Here is a 20,283-nt window from a genome sequence, read left to right on the forward strand (position 1 = left end):
TGTAATACAACTAAGACCCTTTCCTGTTGGAAACAGGACAGACAGAAAGGCCATTTTCTCTGCAATCCTTCAGTGCTCCTTTTCTTCATTTGTCTCCTCCTCTTCTTCCAGAAAGAATTACAGTGCTTTTTACAAAAGACTTTAAAATTTCTAAATAATTTAAAAACACTGAAAAATGTAATTGCCAATACACTTGGTTGATATAAGTTGCAAGAAAATACATGAATATTGACAGAGAATAGTGGAAGAAAAGTTGTGTTGCTGAAAAACCCCATGCTGAATGGAAAAAGTCTTGAAAATAATGTCTGGAAGGAAATGAAATCTCCTATGGCATGTGTTAATGATGACCAGACAAAATGCCCATATTTGAATGCTTCAGGCACACTACCATAAAAGAACTGAACTTTTCACTAAATAATTTATGCTAAAATATGTATTTTCTGACATTATTTTTCACTGCTTGGAAAAAATTGACCTGATTTACATAATATTCTTATGCTGAGGATCTGACTTTTTTGGAGTCCTAGCTTAATAAAATGTTTTTTAACACAATTTACCATTGCATATATCAAGTTAAGTTTCATCCTAGAGTATTCTTCATCAACCGGTAACTATGGACATAAGTATTAAATGATGCAAGCCCAGACAAATTTCAGAATTATGACAGTCATTTGAGATAATTAATAAAAAAAAATTATTCTTGTCCAAATAAATTTGTCAAGATTTCAAACAAGGAAATCAGAAGAACAGCTTGGATTTACTGCCAGACTTTCAGCAACTCACTAGCAATTATCGTTTGACTGAGATAGGAAAGACTAAGGAAAAAACTCCACCCAAGTGACCAAAAACATTTCTGCATTTCAGAAGTCTACATTGCAGCACTTACAACAATATTCTTAGTAAGTGCTTGCCCCAGTCTCATTTTCATGAGGTGAAACCGTGCCTAATTTCTAGCACTTCTATGGCAGATCCAATCCACAGACACTACATTACAAATGTTTACAGCAAATTACAGCAAATATTTTCCAGAATTATTCTCATTTTTTAAAGATGAGAAGCTGAAATATTCAGTAGTTCAGTTCTATATCTAAAGTACCCATGTGAATAAGAGATGAAGGCAGAAATAGAAATAGAGCTGCCTAGATATTAATCCAGGAACGTATGATGACTGTACTAAACAGAGTTTGGAAGCCAAACAATCCACATACTATTAAAGTATATTTTTTAAGTATACAGAAAGGTTATATGGTATCATAAAAGCAAGGGCTTTATCTGACTCATTAATATAGGGTATGTAGGCACTGGACTGACAAGAGGCAAGCTAGTAGCACATAAAATAGATTATGCTTCTGCTTGGTATCCACTGACAAGTTGATGGATGACAGTATCTGTCTGTTCTCTGGTTCATAATTTAATTACGCTTTTGATACATTTAGAATATCTGAAAACCTGAGAAAGAAATCTAAGGAACAGGAAACACTAATGTTTAGTCATTTCCATACAGACCCTAAAAAGAAAATCAGATCAACTTCAGATTTCAAAGTTGTACACAAACTTTGATAAACCTATTATATTTATGCCCATTTTTGTAAAAAGAAAAGAATAAGTGTTGAGAAGAACAACTGGAATAAAACCACAGCAGTATAAAATCTTGGAAGCCTGTCAGTATTCTCTAAAGTGCCTGTCTTTGTTGATCTTCAAAGAGAGCTTCTAACATCTTCCCCCAGATGCCTGTGTGTTTTGTCTGGGCTGAAAAGGTCTGATTGCCAAGGTGTCGAAGTATACAACTTTTTCAAGTATAGGAGTCAGAAATCAGTTCTATTGAATGAAATCTTTATCAATACAGATAAAAGGTCAGTGCAATTTTATGTACAATATAGGCTAAGGTTGACCCATGAATAAATGCTCTGTTGCTTTATAGGCTGCAAAACATACTCTTTTGACAGATTAATTCCTTTCTCAGCCTTTTATCTGAAAAGACATTGGTGGATTTTATAAAAATAAGGCATTTATTGGTATGTATCCCTTCTCTTAGGAAAGCTCAGCACCATCATTTATATTTTTATTGACTGGTTAACTTTAAGCTGGATGTTATCCATTTCATAATCATCACTATTTCACACATCTATATTAAAACTGTAAGCTGTGAAACGGCAGGTCAATATTATGAAATAGGAGTTATAATTTCAAATGCTCGTAATAATCTGTGGAATTAATTTAACAAGTGAAGTGTTCAGGCATATTTAAACATATAAATGGCCCTATGGAACACAGAAGGCTAAGGTCCATGTGTGGAGTTTTTTGACAAAACGATTATTACCTTCCCCTGTATCTAAAGCAATACAGGCAATGAAGACTAGTCACTTTTCTAAGCAAGTTTGCTGTCAAATTGCCTATGTACAAAAATATGACTAGCTCTAGGTAGGCATGTCTGAAAACACTTGCCTAAAGTGGTCTCATAAATAATAGGTGACTAAGTGAGACTGTATTAGATCTGTGAAGTACTCCTTCCTCTTCCAAATGGGATAAGTATTTTTCAAACACATAACTGAAGGCAAGGGGATATAGATATCATACATGTATACTTCTCTGTACACAGGGAGGTTTACAATTGCACTTCAAAGATGTTAGTCTTTGTGTCATATGAAACAGAATTTTCAATGATCAAAAAAAAATCCAGAAAAGTTTCACTAGAAAACAGATTATAATAAATTAATTTGTGCTTAAGGTGCAAGAAAGGTAACCAAAGCCTGGGTACACAGACACCTTCTATATCAGTCTTTACATTATCCATTTGCAGTATCTATAGCTCTAATTTAATGCCAGTAAAGGAAAAAAAAATTCCAAATTACACAACCTATGGGAGAATTATTTTTAAAATTACAGGCCTTAATAGGTGTAAAGGTTTTATAGGTTTGGAGAGCATTTGGTAATTAAAGAAAGAGGAGGCTACACTAAATCCATGCCTTAACACTAAGGAGTGTACACCATCCAGAACTGTTAATGAGAAATTAGACACACAGCTTCTAGTATTGTTAATGGAATTTTTGTGCTTCATTCTCTATGTGCCAAGTAAAAGATATAACGCTTAAAACATTGATTAAAGAAGGTGCTGCCAAATTGTATACTGCAGAACAAGATACAACTTTTGAGAGGTTATGTGTGTTCTATAAACATCAGCAGCTTATCTCATGTTTTATTACTTTAATGAACTTTAAAGAAGTTGCATATATTTCACACATCTTTAAACTTCATGTGCAGCTCTTGGGTTATCTCAGCTTGTATTTTAGCATCTGGAAAACACTGCTGCATTTAGAAGGCCTTTGTGGACATTTTTTCCCAGATGATTTTTACTGTATGAATGGAGGAGAGATTCTTACTGGCAAGCTGAGATAATACAGTGCTTACTTTAAGCACCTAAATCACTTATCAAGATCTCCCCTCTTCCTTTTCCAAATGCTCCTCAAAAAGCAAGATTTTAGATAATTGTCACCCTCTTAAATTCACTGAGGGACCATTTGATCTGTGACACAACCCACAGTGCTCATCTGTCACTCCATTGTCACACATTTGTCCACTGTAAAGACAGAGGTCTTACTAATAGCTACTGCAACTCCTGACTAGCTGGCATGGGCTCTTTGGGCTTCCACCTATCATCTCTATGAAATCTATGCAAGGTTCAGGCTTTCAGCAATCACATTCACTGCATTCCCCTAAATGGATTTAGCATCTGTCTGTAGTCCTGTGCTACAGCATTTAGCTGCATTTGCCTTCAGAAAAAAATTACCTTGGCAATTAATCCCAGCCTTCTTATAAGCTTTGGCTATAGAAGGGGAAAAGTAGGGTTTATTTCACCTGAGAGTCATGTTTGGAGGTTTTCTACCTACGCAGCACCTTTTTTTTTTTTTTTCTTTCATTTTGTCTCAAACTATCATACTGTAACACTGATTATTTCCACACCTATACCCACATTCTGGCCATAAATCCAGCTCATCGTGGATTTTTGCAGTATGTATTAATGAGGCATAACAGTTCCATGGCTATAGCTTCCCTGGTACCACAAAGTAGTAAATATTGGAAAAAACATTAGATTTCACATGAAAATTCATTTGTCTTTGGTATTTGCACTACTGTATATTTTATTTATCCTAAACACAGAAAGCTCCAAATCTCTTTTTCTTGTATTTTGAAGTATATTAAGGCACAAGTGCAATCATACTTTTTAAAAAAATGTATCATTTGTTCAGCACTTAAATATAAACTGTCCAAATACAGTCAAATCTTTCAGTGAAACATTTTCACAGCTGGTAAATTAGGTGGTTTAACTCCATAGCTTCTGCGCAATACACTGCCAAAGCATGAATTTAAAGAAGACAGTGCTGCTGAAAAAAAGCAGGCTTAGCACACTACAACTACCATCTCAGCAAAGAAAGGGGGTTTTGCTGACTTTATGCAGGATTTTTTCTCATACAAGCTGCTTAAGTGGGTCACTATATCTTATTAGTTACTGGCCCAAGGGCAATTTAAAAATTTGACCGAATTTTATCAGTGTATATAGTGCTTTAATCTTATTTCCACATATTTATGTTAGTCACAGAGGCAAGTTGAATGATTTCTATGTGATTAGAAACTATTGAAATTCACGAGGAAATCAATGTACCTCTGAGAGCTTTGGCATTGAGGGTAACTTTTACAAATGGCAGATGCACTTTGTAGGAGAGCTCTCATTGCCTCATTGGATCATATTTTTCCATGTTTATTTTCCTCCTTCATTCTTTCCAATTACTCCTGATAGTTTAACCACAGCCATTTAGTCAGCAGTGTCATTATAGCAGCAAGTTAACTCCTTCTCAATCAATATGAGCTTTGCTCTACTTTTTCGTGACAGCAGGATCAGACCACAGAAACGAACATGACTAACAGAACCTCTGGCCAGCTAACACACCATTAGAAATACGTAACCTCACAAAAACCTCTGTTTCCTGAAACTACAGCTGCCAGGAACAATTTGCTTTTTTCTTTCTTCTACAGTGTGCAAAGGAATAAGTGCAGGATATATTTCTACCTCCAGACTGGTGATGTGACCAGCAAATGCTCTCATGCTCAAAAATAGGAGTAGGGATCTGTATGAGGAGTGCAATTCTTGTCAGGAGATGTAAAATCTTAATCCAATGGAAGTTAGTTTTAAATGCACTAAAGAACTTTTGGATTAAATGAAAAGTGCAGTGGCATACATGTGATTAAAAGTGTAGCTATTACCTGACATAAACATATAATACATGACATGTGCTATAAAATTATTTTTGTGCTTTTACTTAAAAAATGAAGTGAGACATCACTGCTCTAAGGGCAGACCAAATTTCTCCTGAAACTGTAAGGTAAACAGACTGCACTTGCTTGCATTAGCATTGAAAGGACAGTTTTCTAATCCAAGGTAATATGAGCACATAGATTTTTGTGTTTGAGGAATGAGACAGCAACAGAAAGCCATCAGACTCAGCTATTTACTGAATTAAAGAGCAGTACTGCATGAGGGAGAAAGAAGAACGGGGCTGAATTTGAGCTAGCTACAGTGTTGTCTGAGAGCCTATTTGTCGCTGGATCTGAACTAAACTACATCCTTCTCTAAACTGGTGCAGAGGAAGGGTACAACTTTGGAGTTTCAACCATAATATTTTTAATAACAGAAAGAACAGAGAGCACTTTTGTTTTTAATTAGGAACAAAAATTTACTAAATGTAATCTTTTGCACTGAGGTTCTACCATCAAAATGCCACTGCTGAAAGCTGTTAGTATTTACTTATCTTTCTCAGAAATTGTACTGATTAACAACAAAGACCAAATAAAAACTAGTCACCAAGATAAAGCAATGTAATGCTTCAAAATTTGAATATTTCTACTCAGAAATAAATATTGAAAACTATCCTATTCAAAACAAAAGGATTAGCAGATAGAAAGATGAAAAACACAAAGTTTTGCATAGCAACATATATTGTTTGAACTGAGTGAAGAAAAGGAAACAATGAGAGAATGATATAGTGTTTAGTGAAGATGACAGTGAGATAATGAAATACATTAGAGATGATCACATCAAGACCTACCTTAGTACTACATTATTAAGGCAGGTATTTCATTTTGTGCTTGGATATTTTTAAATTGCAAGATCACCTAGTAGAGCAAGCTAAGCCCTTGTTATAGCCTCTATTTAATCTCCAAAAACTGATACTGGGATTTAGTTATGAATTGCAACCTGTCTAAGAATTATTGAGCAAAATGTCCAAATACATTACATGGTAGGAATACAATTTAGACAGAACGTTAAATGCAAGTTCTATCTTCTTTCACCCTTCAGGAACTAAATGATGATGTGCAAACTTAGATGTCAGCTACTACTTCAAGAAATTTGTACGTGTTACCTATTATCCTTTTTCGCTATGCTTCAATGTGGAACTGGCATTAAATGACATATAATCCCAAGTAGATGTCAAGGGCTTGCATTAAAAGTAACATAAATCAATTCTAAAATCCCTAGCACCAAAAACTCAGCAAAAGAAATAAATTTATATGAAAATTGAACAGAATTTCTGACTGAAAGCCTGAGGTTCCTACCTCTTCTATTCACTCTGAAACAAACCTGTGGGTTTATGCAGTAGCACTGATTCTCTTGGGATGGAATTCATCAGGCTAAATTTAGAAACCTCTAGTGGTTTACGAATGATAATATCTCCATAAGATTCAAATACAGCAGTATTATGAAGTTCCTCTGACTGATTGAAAAGTCCAATCATTGTGAACAGAATCCCTAATTGCTCAGATACAGAAATGTTGTACACTCCTAAGAAGTATATTAGAAATTGGCACCTTATGGAGGTATTCTTGATTCTAATCAATCTGTCCAAGAAACTGTTTCAAAATACATACTTCTAGAAGTCCTGAAACAGGCCAGTTAGGTTGCATAATTGAAGCTTGATGCAGATGTTATTCCATGCATGTGATCTATATCTCTAATTTAAGATTTTCTCCAGTTGTAGACAAAATTCCTGCAATTAGAAACCAACCTTTTTTCTCATACCACTGAATATTTCACTCAGTTAAAAATTCAAGAACCTAATGGGTACAATCTTCCAATTTTACAAGAACTGAAGAGCTTGATTTCCAGCCTTCTGTCTAGATTTAAGCAATTTGCGCATTCCTGTTTTCCCATTTTTAAAATCTTGTATGAAGCAAAAGCTATTGTGCTGCTCTTGAAGAATGAAACATTACTTATTTCTTATATGCTGGTGGTTTTGAAACACATTGAAAATAATTTTATCTGTAGGTTTTAGTGATAGAAAAAAATCTGGATTTCAGGGAGGAAAAATGATGAATAAAAACTATAAAACCAGTGATTCCCCATGTTTAACATGAATAAAACATTTCAGAAACTCAAGTTTCCTGATTCTTAGTCTTAGAATCTTTCCTGATTCTTAACAGTTTGCAGCACCCTTTTGGTCTAGATCTAAAGAGATTTTTGACTTTTGGAAAATGAATATTCAGGTTAAATCATAAATATGCTTTTAAAATATAGAAAACATGTACATATATGCACTACAGTCTTCTGCTTTCAATCTTCTGCTGATCATTTTTGCTTCTCTATTCTTTTATAATCACGTGTCATGGTTTAACTCCAGTTGGAAACTAAGTCTTATGCAGCTGCTTGCTCACCTCTTGCCCCTGCCAGTGGGATGGGGATAAAAATTGGAAAAAAACCCCAGACACATGGTTTGACATAAGAAAAGTTTAATAATTGAAATAAGCTATATTTATAATAATAATAGTGTATAGTAATAATGAAAAGGGGAACAACACAAAGAAAGAAAGAAATAAAACCCAAGAAGGACAAGTGATGCACAAAACAACTTTTCATTGCCCTTTGACTGATGCCCAGCCTATCCCCAAGCAGTGGCCAGTGCCTCCTGGCCTGGTCCCCCCAGTTTATACCCTGGGAATGACACTGAGCTATGCACTGTCCCTTTAGATGGTTTGGTCACCTGTCCAATCTCCCTCCCAGCCTCCTAAGCACTGCCTCTCTGGCAGAGCATGGGAGATGGAAAAGTCCTTGGCTTAGAGCAAGCAGGACTTAGCAACCACTGAAACATCAGTGTGTCACCAAAATTACTGTCACTGAATCCAAACCATGTCACTGTACCAGCTACTAGGCAGAGTATTAACGCTGTCCCAGCCAAAACTGGGACATCGGGGAAAAGCTGCAATTTTTAGAGTCATATATTACACATTTCTATTTTGTCATATTTTAAAAGAAATAATGGGTAAAAATCAAGGATTGATGGCAGGATAGATAAAGGGGAGGAAAGCACCCAAGGATGCCATCTTCAAACAGAAGTAATCAAGCATTTTAGAGGTCTGTGGATCTGCTTGTGAAGACACTTAAAATGTGTCATGTGGAATGTTTTCTATATTTGACAGATGTCCTAACTGCAACATTTTCATGCTAAAAGGCAGCATGTTTTTTCTGCATGTCCACCTGTACACACTTTATTTATATCATCAGAAGAAAAACCTTACCTATGCCTGCTATCACTTTGAATGAAAAGATCTACAGTGTGTCTTTGTTTTCCTTCTGTGATACCTTTCATATGGTGGAGAAAGAAGGAAGAAATACAAAATTTCCAATAGACAAGCAGTCAAAACACTTTAGGTGACAGCTGTTTTCCCTCTGATACCGCACTCCTGACATATTAGCTTTCCCCTTTTTTGCAAGGGGTATGTTTTACTGTTTTGGTTTCTTCCCTTTCTTCTGTGTTGTAACACAGAACTGAAATTTGGGAAAAAATACTCCCTGTTTTTGAAGTGACCTCCCTCATTATAAGATGGATACTTGATAACTGTGGGTGCCAATTTGATTTTTAAAAAAATTATTTTCAATTTTATCTTGCTGAGAAATTGTCTCAGTAATCATTCATATGGATTTCTGACTTACAAGACTTGATCTCTTTTTTTGTATTGTGCAATACAGAAGTAGGTATTCTTAAAAAAAAAAAAATCAAATATCTAGGCCACTATCTGTATTTTACTTAAAAGTTACAGCTTGTTACAGCTGATGGCTGGTGAGAGACACAGCCACTGGATGTGCTCAACAATTCTATTTTCTATCATTCCATATAACAGAGCTGGAAGGAGTTACTTTGCTTTAATTTTGCTATTTAATACTTAATCTATATCTCTTAAAAGTATTTTTAGTAAGCCTGAGTACTCCTTCAGTTAGCTTCTGGAGTTTTACTATAGCATTTCACTATACCATAGTGACTTAATTTTCAAGATAAGAAAAATGTTTATGCAGGTAAATAAAGGCTCATTCTTAGAACCACCATGTTGATTTAAAAAAAGAGAGATGAAGTAACAGAAAGAAATGACAATAAATTCTAATTGCTTAACAATACAGGAGTCTGATCATGTCTTCCAATCCCTTCCTTCATTATCTAAAGTTGTGTGATCATACAAGCCCTTGTGGGAGGATTTACAGCTACATGTGGTAATTTTTTCCCATGTTAAATCTGTTCTTTAGAAAAACTTGAACTATAGCTTTTGCATGTAAGCAATTGTGGAAACAAGTCAAAACAGTGCAATGCTATTGTGAAAATTAATGGCACTGAGGCACTAAATTTACGAACAGTTTTTGTTTCACATATTTTTATTATGCTTCATTGTTTGTAGCAGTATCAATATGATGACAAGTTAAATACAAATACAGGGTATAATAAAAAAGCAATAACTTTTTCAGGATACCTTATTTGACTATTTATACTCCAACACAGAGTGCAAAAGACTACAGTAATGCCAAACATTTAAAACTTTTTCCTAAAAAATACACATTTACTAGAAATCAAAGTTCCATTTTGACCAAAATAACAAACAGAAAAAATAAAATACCAATATTATTTCTATAATGGAGTCTTTCAGTACTTAAATGAGGTCTATAAGAAAAGTGGGGCTAAATATTTTAGCAGGACCTGTTGCAATAGGACAAGGGGGAATGGTTTTAAATTAGAAGAGGAAGAGAGTAGATTTGGATTAGATGTCTGAAGAAATGTTTCACAATGAGGATGATGAAAAATGGGAACAGGATTCCCAGAGAGGTGGTTTATGCCCCATCCTCAGAAATATTCAAGATCAGGCTGGAGAGGGCTCTGAGAAACCTGACTGAATTGATGACATCCCTGCTCGTGGCTGGGGGTCGGACCAGCTGACTTTTAAAGACCCCTTCCATCCCAAACTATTCTATGATTCTACAATATGTTGCTTTCCTTTTTTTTTTTTTTTTTTTTCAGTTTAATATTTTTTGTGTTGCCAAGAAGAAACTGCATTATCTCTGTGGAGTGATTTATTAATCACTTTATTCATAAATCTGAAGATGTAACAGATCCGGTGATACTTGTGGAAATACAGTGCACTTAGGCATTTTCACAAGAACTGTTTATACATGCACAAAAATTATTGAGAAGGGAGAAGAAAAAGCCTGAAGCTCTCTCCCTTGTTAAAGATAAACAAGTGAGTCTGCTAAAACTGAAGCTGCATTTTTCAGCTTCCTTTTTGTCCTTGCTTTATATAATGAACACCATTTGGATGATGATCCAAATTCACCATCTTTCCCTTTCTCCCTCCCATCCCATCTCTCAATTTTTGCACCATCCTATGTGTCTGAGGTTTAGCTGTCTGCAAACAAGAGTGAACAAGTTTGTCTTAACAAGAAAATCACTTTCTGAGAAAGTGGTTAACTAGCAGTGGGAACAATTCAGCTTACTCTTCTGCCCTTCCCTAAGAAAAATGCAGAAGTTAAAGAAAGGACAGAGATCTACAGTTGGTAGTGTATGCAGACATTTTCTTTATTATCTGTTCATAGACATCTAATGCTTTGGCAGTCTTCCAAATATGCATATATAATACAGGGAACCACTTTTCTTGTAAAAAAGAGGCATTTGCTGGCACAAGTTTCAGACTCAGTTGAAAAAATCAGCAAGTAAAGCTCAGCCCCATCCCCACGATCGCATATAAAGTGGTGTTTGTTAAGCTGGCAGAGCTGAAAGGAAGAACTGAAACTTTCTCTCTCCTTCCCCTTGGCTTTGCTTACATCAGAATGCCCTTATTAGACTTCGTTTTCATCCTTCATGTATTCTTTTCTGAATTATGAGCTTTTTCATTTTAATGATATTAGTTTGCCTCATTTTGTACCTGAAAAAAAAAATATAAAAACTAATGCTTCACTCGAATTTCCCAGATTTGACTGGACTGATGGTTTAGTGAGTAATAATCAAAAGTTACTGCTTATTAGAAGGCAGTTCAATTGTGAACTCTGACTGGGGTCTCAGGCCCCAGGAAGCAGGTTTTCACAAATCATATGCAAATCCTTTGCAAGTGGTACTTGTTAGCCTCTTTCAGTTGAGAGGGTGAATGGGTATGGAGATCATCGGGCTGAGGTAACACAGTCCCATGCAAAGTTCATACATTTATAAATATCAGACAGCTGGTGACCCAAAAATAGTCTTCCAGCCTGCCATATATCTTCCCTGATATCAAGCTAAACAAAACACAAGGCTTGTAGATCCATAAGTAACATGGATTATTAGTGACTTTTTAATCAGGTTTTCTGTTGCTTCTTTGCATCAATTATTCTTAATTCAAATTACTCCCTAATTTAATATAAATAACATCATCTATCCCTGGAGTCCTCCAAATATGATAATTGTCTTTGAGAAAAGTACCTTAGGCAAAGAGTGGTTCCAGGTACCAAAGGTGACAAATGTGGTGGTCAGCTGCATAAACATATGCATAAACTGAATATAAGTTTAATTAAGGCTTGCTTTTAAAATAGAACTGGCACCAAAACTACATTGGACAATCACATTAGTTCCACTCTCTGTTACCTTGGCCATGGTGAAGAGCAGCCTATGGATAGCACCCTGTTGCAAACAGCAGTTTCTGCCTGGACTGCTATATCAGTCCTTCCTCATGTTGCCTGCTCTTCTCCAGTCTGGACTAAAATTAATACACAGCCTCATACAGGGCTAACAAAGGGAAGGCCCTGACTTATGTGTTAGGCCACTGAAATATAACCAGCTGGGATAATGAGGAAGCCTCAGCCAGGAGAGCTGGTTTATGAGCACAGGGGTTGCCTGGTAACAGCATCTGTCAGGTGCCTGTTATCATTTGATGAAAGCTGATCGGGGAGTCGTGCTGAAGGAGATTGGATCACTAGAAAAGAACAGTAATTTGCCCTTATGCCTCAGGTTGAGGGATCTGATGCAGCAAGTGTCTACAGACATAAGAGGCAACTTTTTTTTTTTTTTTTTCCTCAGTGTAGAGGGAGAGATTATCTTTTTATCTCACCTTGCAGGGAAAAGACTGAGCTACAGCACTCTGGAGGGCTGTGCAGATCCTCCAAGGGGCTGTCTGCATCCCTCCTGGGCTGCTTGAGGCACTATATTGAAGTACATTCAGTTTTCTGCTGCTCTGTGTCCTCTTCTGCTTTTTTTCTCAAGCAAAAGCAATCATGGTTTCAAAAACTCTGCACCATACATGAGATGCTCAAATAAATGATAAAGCATTACTCAAAAGGCTCTGAGCTTCACTGCAGTTCTAAGGAAAGGATTTAAATGTGTGGGAGATACTAGGCTGAGATTTATACACCTAAAACAGTAGGTTTCCATATCCAGAGATCCAACTGAGTATTTCAGAATTAAAGGCAATCTTGCTACACAGGAAGCTCCGAGGTGACCAGTGACTAGGTCCCCCAGCAGCTATTTAACAGATAGGCTGCAGGAACTGCTCAGTCAGTTGCTAACACAAAATCCCATGTTCTAGGCTGGGGGATGCCTCCTAAACTTTGGCAACTGTTCTATCATCTTGCAATGGCCTCTGCAGGATTTACATTTTTTTACACTATAATTCAGGGGTCCTATAAATAAAGCAAAGGGCAAGACTCAAATAGTGGGCACAGATAAATTTAAATTTAGGCAGAATGCTTAAGAAAATTATTAAGAAAAAAAAAAGGAAAACCAAAGGAGGAGACAGAAACAAAGTTTAAATTTCTCAGGAACCTGAAATCCTTTGGCATGTAACATTAGCCACTATCTTTTACAAAAAGTTAAAACTATATTGCTCTCTGGAAGTACTACAACTTGGAAATCTATGTATTCTTTAAAATTTGTAAAGGTTATGCAAATAGGTGTCCCTATGTCCAGTTAAAGACTTGACTTACCCAACTAAATCAAGACCACAGCTGCTCCATCCTCTTCTTTGGCTGTATTTCAAGAGAAAAATAAAACTGATACAGTAACTAAGCCCTGGACAGGTTTTGACAAAAAGGAGTGGACACAGCCCTGACAGGCGAACTCCAGCTGTGAAAGACAGCCTTGTGTCTCTCTGACTCACTTTGGCTGTTTCCAGCACACATCAGCTTTTCTCCCCATTCCTCCTGCTCTGCTTCTGGTCATGCTGCCAGACCTCCTCCCTCACACTAGCCTCGGTTTTCACTAAAGTCCATCATTTGCTAATTCGCTGAATAAAAGGAAAACTGTCATTCTTTTCTTGCTGGTATAATTTTGTTCTAGAATAGTGAACAAAATTAGCTCCAGAGGAGACTGAAGAGCTGCGGAGCATATGGAAAGTGCATGTCAGGAGTGGAGAAAAGACCAGGAAAATAGAGAAGTTCCTCTTTTGCCAGAAATGCAAGGTTTTGACTGCCTTACCTCATGTCAAGGAATTTTATTTGAAATACTTTGGCTAACAGGTCAATTCCTCAAGCTGAGTTTATGCAACTTCTACTTTAAGTTCTCCTTAATCAACACTGATTCCCAATCAAAAGACAGATGCCTAACTTCTAAGCATATCGCTCCTTGCACCAAAGAACCTTTACTACAGCTTAAAATGAATATCAGAAAGCCCCCAATAAAAATTTCTAGAGATATTCACTCATGGAACTCTGCAGTGTAGTTCAAATTTTGATCAAATGAATTTTAGTTTTAGAGATGTCAAAGAAATCACATTAGACTTGGAACTTGAGTTGTTGCACTGAATGGTGATATATTTCATATAAGACAGAATGCAACTTGATGACAGGGTTACCAAAAGTCCTTGATGCAGAGGCACTTAAATGAGACAGTCAAGGCTCTGCCAACACCCTTTGCAGTAAGAACCACTCACCCCCACACAATACTTTCTGTGAATGCCATGACAGAAAATTAACTTCAAAGTTTTCAGCTAGCCAATAACTCTTGTGGCAGCTTAGTTTTTTCCTGAGAATGTGACTTTGGGAAAGACTTCTACACTAAAAACGGAAGAATTTAAGTTGTGCTTTTTATCCCTGAAAGTATACTTATTCCACCTTATGATGCTCTTCAAAGAATTTCAAAGACCCAGTGTGTCACTCTAGCTAATTTGAGGCATATATCTTACTTAAATTTGAGAAAGTATTGATTTGTCTGCTTTCTGTGAGCCAAGGGAGAGATTAAATTTAATTTGAAATATTCTTCTCATATTATTCTCTCTCTAAAAATCTTTCATTTCAGTGACTGCAATGTGTCTAGTGGGTACTTAGTAAAGTCTAGAGCAGAAATCTTCCTAAATTTCAATTTTATTAACACAATAGCTTTACTTATTCTGGAATTGGTTTTCAAAGTTATTGAGGCATTTGAAAATGAAGATCAACCAAAGTAGGATTGAAAAATGTCCTTGAACATTCTGAATTCCTACACTGCTACTGAGAAATATCTGACAACTGTGTTTATCTGAATCCTTAAGCATCTGATGCAGGGAAAGGAGTTGAGCTCAGTGATCCTGATGGGTCCCTTCCAACACAGCATATTTTGTGATTCTGTGACTTCTTTGTATTTCTGCAAACTAGCCCTCTGTTTTGGACTTGAAGCACATTTTAACTGTACTTTGCTTCATTTTATTGCTACAAGTTTAGGATCACTTACTCCTATAAATCTACTGATATTAAGTGGATACAGATGATGAACTGTTCAGTATGATCAGCTGCTTTAACTATTTGTTGCTTCCTGAAGAAAAATATATTTGGAAGTCTTCTTTGGAAGGATGTTTTCTGTAATGAGGTCAGACTTCCCTTACCCTGAAGACAACCCTACCATATCTCAGGAATACCAACCTAATGGGTTTCAAGAGGCTTCTTAAAGTGCTGTATCCTTCAGCCATTCCTCAAGACAAGTCTCCATATACATATCTGGGGAAAACGGGCATATACTCTTTTTTTGTGATGAGAGCTCTGGCATGCACTAAAACTGCCAGCCAAGTTCTGCAGGAGAACCTAAAGGCAGCTTAATCAAGCACCTCCCTTGTTTGTAAAATTGAGATTTGCTCCTTGCCTTTGTTTGCAGTAGCTGTGTATCCAAAAGATGAGCAAAACAACTACTGCCAACAGAAGTTTGTGCATATGTTTATGTGCTTATCTATTTGTGTACAATGCATCACTTTGTGTGAACTGAAGCTGAAAGAGCTAAGGCAATAAACAGAGAGAAGAGGCTACTGTATGCACAGTTAGTAAGCTCACATCTGGTATACTGTATGCTACTCTGAAGTCTGATCTGCTGAAAAATATTGAAAGATCAGTCAGGGTTTAGAGATATGCCACAAAAATGACTTCAAATGAAAATATTGAAGAATGCCACCTAAAAGATTACTCAATCATGCTCTATAAAAGGATAAAGTCGAAGTCTCTGTGGTCTTTGAAGGTCATGAGAGAGAAACTTTGCCTAGAAATTAAGTGAATACCTGGAATTGAGGTTGTAATTTATCACCCCACCATGTGATGAAGTGGGGTTTTATATCCTGAGGGATTATTAAATTAGTAAATGAAGATGATGTTGTATTTTTTTAGTTTTTTTTTTGTTTGCTTCATTTTTTTTTTTTTCCCCTCCAAAACTTACTCTAGTTAAGTATCTAATTATTAGATTCTGCGGAGGAGCAACAAGTAAATACTATTCCCTTCACTCTGCAAAAGTTATGCATAATGAATCTGTAGATCACTTCTGAATTTCTATGAAACACTGACAGAACTTCAGTTACAAATTCTCTAATGATTTTTCAGCATTCTTTTGAACGAGAAATCCATTTGCCCATTTTGAATTCACTAAATCAATTTTTTCTATTCTATGGCAAAAGAATTCTTGTTTCTTTAGTATTTTATAACTTTGTCATGTTACAATGACTATAAATATGCTAATTTTAACCAATAATGGAGGGATTTTGATTTCCATATTTTTAAGTCTAAGACAACTAATTTTTCTATTTTTTCACACAGCTTACTGTCAATAAACCAAAATACATGCAGGTAAAGTTAAACAATGTACATAAAAAAGCTAAAATGTTTTACAGTACAAAGAAAAGGAATTAGAATAGGAGAAATTTCCCCAAGAAACCTCATCTCATCTGTCTCATTTGCTATCAAATAGAGAAACTTCCTCAAGAATCTTTAGATGTGCAAGAATTTTCAGAGAGCTCAGAACTGTCTGAGGCTCTGGTCCAACAAGTTCAGAAAATTTAATGTATGTTCTCTGGTACAAAGAGAATACCTCCACAGGCAGCTGCAACTTAGGGTCTTCATGAAATACAGTTTTGAATTACCCTTCTAAGGAATATGCTCATCTATTGGTCAAGCCATCATTTTTGGTATCCACAAAAAGAAAAAAAAAAAAAAAAAAAGCCTTGACCTTTATTATTTAGGAGATGGAATCCAATGCAGGCATGTGAGAGATGTTCTTATCTGAGTAGACAGAGGAGAGCTGAAATAATTCTGTGCCATTACAGCATCCTCCTCTGCCTGTTTAGCAACACTGCATCACAAAGCTGTGTGCTATAAAGCCAGCCCCATTTTCTGCTAAGAGAGGTGGCTGCATTTCAGTGATGCATGAAGTAATTCATCTACATAGCTTATAAAGCACTTAGAGGTCCTTTGGGATAAAAAGCACTTAAAAATGTAAGGTATTAGTATTTCTTATGTGTTTAAGTTGTCAAATCTTCTTACTTTCTTATCACTCAAATCAGCTTTAAAATTCAGTTTTGCAGCGAAACGTACAAATGCTAATTCACTTCAATTAAAAATCTATTGCCTGCACTTCATTTTTAATGGAGGCAGGTGCCTGGGAGAAATACCCCCTCAAATCTTACTCATGCAATAGGCTATAGAAGGCCAGCTTTCCCTGGCATTCCTATCCATTTGCAGGAGCAAGCAGTTCTTTTGACTCTCTGTGATCTAAAAATCCTTTTGGTGGGGTCAAAAAATCATTGGGATTTGTCTACTTTCCTTTTTTGGGATTTGCTACTGGAATGGTAAGGAACATATGCAAGGGTTTGCTACACACATAGTTTCTTTTCCCTGTTCCTCTTCACTCTCCTCCCACTCTACAAGGTTTCACTAAGCACAGGATGCCACAAATGCCAGATTCTAATCCCTCACCCAAATGTCATTTCAGTAATTCTTACATTGCTGAAGGAAGCTTGTACAAGATTTTCTAGTTAAGTGCTTTAGTGTGATGGGACTGTGGCTGACATTTACATCAGCACTCACTGTGATTTAAAAGGGGGCAGAAGTGCTTGGGGTGGGGGGATATTAGCATATATGCCTTCACTGCAGCTGCAGTGATGAAGTTGGAATGAGGTTGGATATGGGTAGAGGTTGGAGCACCACAGTGAAGATTATTTTCTACACAATTTTGTATGATTTTGTGAAATATAGTTCACTTTAAATTATTCTGTAAAGTCAGACTGAAAGAAGCTTATTATTATGCACACACAAAAAAGCCCGAATAAATAAAAATAATAAATTCTTTAATTTATAAATATGTGACATTCAAAAAACTGTGCTTTAGAAAACAAATATTACAGCTTAATAGCTTTTTTGACTGCTAAAACTGCAAGTCACTGTGCCTTGGAAACCAGCTGTAACAGCACAATCTGAAGAAAAATTTCTCAGATCTAGCCAATAATTTGTATGTAAAGCATTCTAAGAATGTTGAACCATTTGGTCAATAATCTGTATTCTTTAATATTTATTTCTCTTTTAATTAATACTGAAGCTTCAGTTGTAGAAAAGGAATGCCTAATGATGTGCTCTGAGTCTTCTTAATAGAGGACCATCATGGGCATTACCCCAGGATCAAAAAGTGAGCTGGCAACAGAGATTTAGCTTTAACTCTGAATTTCCTGTGTTTTTCAAGCTCAAACAAGACCTTTAATGTTGCTTTAATGTAGTTTTTGGTGGTATAATTCTTCTTAATTCTGTCCATTGCAGTCCTTTGATACTTTATGAATTACTTATCTCACATTAATAAGGCTTAACATGGAATATTAACCTCCTATACATTCCTAATTAGTTTTTAATGAATTTTAGTTTCCTTGTTAGAAAAAGAGCTAGCTAGCTAACTACCACAAATTTAATCTCCATTACTGGAGCATAAGACAACCACCCCTGGGGATGCATGTCCTTGAGATTTTCACGTTAAACAAGAAGCTTTATAAAAGAGTCAAAGAAGCTTAATATGTGTGTCTTGGCTTACTCCTCAGCTTTGATGGTATAACAAGTCTTGGACTATTTATAACTAGTGACACAATACACTATATAAACTTTCAGAGACTTCTATAATATGTTAAGATACTACAAAAAATGCAACAGGCCAAATTTCTAGTCACCTAACAGCTGCAGTAGGAGGGGAAGAGAAGGTGAATTAGTGTATTTTCTTTTTATTTAGTTCAATAGCAACAGTCATGATATGATATGTAATGGAAAACAGAATTTCCTTTTTCTGACATGATAATCACATTTTTTTCACCCTGAATAGTTTTGGGTTTTTTTTTAATGTGGATGAATTTTACAAAATGCATGTATGAGCCGTAATTATCTTTTGTATGTAGTACAAAGAAATATGTTTCAAGTAATTATTTTGCAAGGGAGCCACTGGAGTACAAGTAACAAAAGTCTTTTTTTCTGTTTGTGCAGTGCTTGAAATAAATATAATTGTGGATAAAATTTATTAACTAGTACATTGGGATTAGTAAAATAAAAAAGAACTACGTCTTGTTAGGAACTGCAGCAGTAGGTCAGGAATGAATTACAGAAGTTTTCACTGGCAGTGTGCAGGATGCTGCTGAAGCATCACTCGGCGCTGGCATCCAGTCAGAGGAGCAGAAAGCCTCCACGTCCTTTGGCTCTGCTGGGACAGTGCTACAAGGAGGGTGTTCCTCATCCTATTTCTTCCATTTGGGGATTTAATATCCTTCTTTTACCAAAGCCCTACAATTTTGCATTCAGAATATACTGCAGGAGCTTTGTGTCAGTCCCCATGAATGACCTGAGGGGCTGGAAGAAGGTGTGGCGCTCTGGAGTTGGTGTAGGAGGTCTGCAGTGGAGAGTTCAGTTTCTCACACACTTGTCTGCTCTGACTTTGCTCTATCAAGCACTCAGGCATCCTTGTGTATATATATCTAAAGATATTTTAGAATAGAAAGGCAGCTAAAGAGCTGTAATTGAGTGAACACCTATGTTAAAGTAGGCTGCATTCACATATGTTGGACAAGTAGGCATTTCCTTTCACTAACACAAATTATATTCATGATTAATTTCTTTTTGTCAGCAGTCAGAAGCAAAAAAAAGAGGTATGACAAGGTCCCAGACAGTGAAAACATATTCATGAAAAGATGTACATTATTAAAACATTTTAAATGCAGAAATCCAGTATAAAATGAAACTGAAATAAATTTTAACAGTATTTTTTTTGAATTCTGGAGTCCTTTTCATAGTGTTTTTCCCACATTTTCAATTGGAGAAAGTTTATAAATGTGTAATGCTCATCATTCACTATGGGGGATAATCACCATGCAAGGAAAAACCAGAGAGCCAAGTGTTTTAACAGCTGCATTTCCAGACCAAAACCATACATGCTCGAAACTCTGCATATGCCATAGATCTCAGTGGGACCAAGGCCTGGCGCTGTGTTTCTGCATCACTACTGAATTTCACTCATTAATCTTTTACTTACAAATAACAATAATAAATACATGGTTATCATGCAGCCATTAATTAGACAGCACATTGCGTGTTTCATGTTGAGACCCATCACTGTGTAGCAGCTGATGGGAAACAGACCAGCTGAAAATGAAAGGCTATCCAAATCCATGAAATGCTAGAGGCAACTTAATCACTGAGCCTGACACACAAAGTTCAGGCACCATATCCAGATGTGGTTTAGCTGAGTTCACAACCTTATTAACTTA

General features: G+C 36.1%; 1 protein-coding gene and 1 long non-coding RNA gene across 7 annotated transcripts in view; both read right to left on the minus strand.

Moving 5' to 3' along the window:
• Positions 1 to 20,283, minus strand: part of ADGRB3 (adhesion G protein-coupled receptor B3) — a 448,258-nt gene that overhangs the window by 340,042 nt on the left and 87,933 nt on the right. The gene's annotated exons all lie outside the window — the stretch shown is intronic.
• On the minus strand, positions 10,285 to 19,522 carry LOC136287215 (uncharacterized). The gene is made up of 2 exons (XR_010720103.1): positions 11,922 to 19,522; positions 10,285 to 11,229 (listed from the first exon to the last, which is right to left on the minus strand). It is a non-coding gene; the product is annotated as an uncharacterized lncRNA (long non-coding RNA).

This window comes from Chamaea fasciata, unplaced genomic scaffold (assembly GCF_029207755.1).
Source record: "Chamaea fasciata isolate MVZ Bird 193981 ecotype frontalis unplaced genomic scaffold, bChaFas1.0.hap1 SCAF_3, whole genome shotgun sequence".
NCBI classification, from domain to species: Eukaryota; Metazoa; Chordata; class Aves; order Passeriformes; family Sylviidae; genus Chamaea; species Chamaea fasciata.